Raw genomic sequence first — 2,391 nt, 5'->3', positions numbered from 1 at the left:
GCAGCCGCAGTTGAGATGACAGATGAGCAAAAGAAGACCGCATTCATGGGTGACGTTTCATATGTGATAAAGAGTGTGACTGTGCAATGCAAGGAGCTTCCTCTGATCAGATGTCCAGATTGATACTCTAGGATTTCCATCGATGATTGTTTATTTCATGAATTAATATTAATAAGCAGATGTGAGGGTGAACCAATCTGCCTACAGTAAATTAAAGCATTTTAATATGCCTGTTATTTTCCTTCCTCACTTAGCTGCAAGTTTAATGAATCCAACCATAACTCGACAGTACACCCCGAAAGAGAAATTAAGGAACCTGATCCTTGGTGTGATCCATTATCTTCTGTGAGTAGATGTGGCTCCAGCTTTCTACACCACTGTATCTTCACAGCACCCTGTAAAGTTCTTCCATGGATCTCTTGGATGCAAACAGAGTTGTACATCTTTAAAGCCTGATTTATTTTTAATTTTAAATCACTGTTATTGACTGTTGTATTTTTCATTGTGTTTGAATGTATAGGCAGTGCCATGGCTGGATAGCACTGCACTCTCACACTGCACTCTCGCACTGCACTCTCGCACTTCTAGGTTTGAGTTTACCTTGCTTTGCCCAGTAGCTCCTCTCTGTGTGATGCAGGTTTCCTCTAGGTACTCCAGTCTCTTCCCACAGTCCATGTGGCTAGGCTAAGTTGTGTTTTTATATTGCCCATGAGTGTGTGTCTATCTGTGTGTCTGGTCATATATATAATACATTGTGAGGACCAAATGTCCCTACAACGTGATAAAAACCTGTTATTTTGACCATGTGGGGACATTTTTGGTCTCCACAAGGGGAAACTCAATTTTATAAAAAAATCTGTGACTGCAATCAAATTCCAAAAGAAAGTCTTGTATTAAGGTTAAGGTTAGGGCTGGGTTAGGGTTAGGGTTAGGCTTGTCATAGTTGGGATCAGGATTATGCCATAGAAATGGATATAGATACATAATCTGTGTGTGTTTGTGTGTGTGTGTGGGGGGGGGGGGGTGGATTCGAACCCAGTATTATTGACCATCCCAAATTTTAAAAATATAAATATCACATATTGTGTGTGTGTGTTTGTGTGTATGTGAGTGAGAATGAGAGTGTGTGATGGACTGGCATCTTCTCCTAGGTGTCCCTTTGCTCATGTTCAGTTTCCTGGGATAGGCTACAAGCTCACATCAGGGAACATTCACTGACCAGGGACAGAGTGACACACTTTCTCCAGCATGGTTGCTTCCAGTCTTGCATTGTCAAATGGTTCCATTTGGAACTGGTTTCATTGTTACTGTATATTTCACTGGTTTCATCTCATTTTACTTTTCAGGATATTTGGACAGAAAATTTCCAAAGATGTTGAGTGAGTAATTCATACCATGCTTCATTTTACTGGTGTTTTGTTTGCTTTTTGTTTTTGCATGTATGTATATTTTAACAGGTATCAAGTTAGAATACATAACTCCCTGAATTCCAGCTAACCCCATTATGTGTGTTTGCATAGTCACAGAAAATATACAGTGAAGTTTGCTTGCTTTGAAGGACGAAAACTTCAGTTGATGGAGCAGATTTCCTCTCTTCGCAGAAAGATCCACAAAAGTGGTCTTCTAAGCTTTGTGAAAGATGGTGACTTCATCCAGCTGCCAGTGGACCTGTGGTTCAGCCCCCGTAAACTTCTGACATTAATCAAAAATGGCATAGTCGTGTAAGTGCTGAGTTCACAAAGTATGCAAAGAGTTCCAGAGAGTTCTAATCAGACATGGCCAGTTACCGGGATGATAGGTTATAGATATTATCTCAATAAAAATCTATGTTTTTGGCATTTGTTTTGTCCCTTTAGGTTTGTTAAATGGCATAATAATATTCTCTTGTGTTTGCTAAAGGGCTATTCAGACTGGGCTAAGGAGATGTAGTAATTTTGGACACGGATGGAGAAAGATTGATGACATCAAAAGAGTGTTTCTATTTCCAAGTAAAAAAGCAGGTAAGTCAAGTTTTATGGAAAATTATGTCATCATTTTCATAGTATTTTAAAATACTGCTACTTCAGAAGCAGGGAATGTGGGTATTTTCTTTTATTACATGACTTTAGCACAGAATACCAGGACTCAGATGCAGCGGATTGGGGCATTTCCCGCCACACCAGGTACTGTACTTTTGGTACTTTGTGAAAGTACCAAACGTACTGTATAGTACTTCAAGGTGTTGGTTTTCCACTGACATAAAAACTGGTACCAGCGCCGATTGACATCACAGCGTGAGGCAGGGCATTTTGTACGAAGTTCAAAAAATGAATGTAGTATATTATAAGGCTGGATGATGCGCAATATTAATACCAACATCACATGTTATGCACGTGCAATTCTTACATCGCT

At 39.6% G+C, this 2,391-nt stretch overlaps 1 long non-coding RNA gene across 1 annotated transcript; it reads left to right on the top strand.

The window, feature by feature from the left end:
* The first annotated feature begins 253 nt into the window (after window positions 1–253).
* On the top strand, window positions 254–1,704 carry LOC140592072 (uncharacterized). The gene is made up of 3 exons (XR_011992314.1): window positions 254–345; window positions 1,347–1,379; window positions 1,602–1,704. It is a non-coding gene; the product is annotated as an uncharacterized lncRNA (long non-coding RNA).
* The last annotated feature ends 687 nt before the right edge of the window (window positions 1,705–2,391 follow it).

The sequence above is a fragment of the Paramormyrops kingsleyae genome, chromosome 7, assembly GCF_048594095.1.
Source record: "Paramormyrops kingsleyae isolate MSU_618 chromosome 7, PKINGS_0.4, whole genome shotgun sequence".
In the NCBI taxonomy this organism is placed as follows: domain Eukaryota; kingdom Metazoa; phylum Chordata; class Actinopteri; order Osteoglossiformes; family Mormyridae; genus Paramormyrops; species Paramormyrops kingsleyae.
The sequence above is the reverse complement of the archived record's forward strand: the minus strand, read 5'-3'. Positions and strand labels throughout refer to the sequence as shown.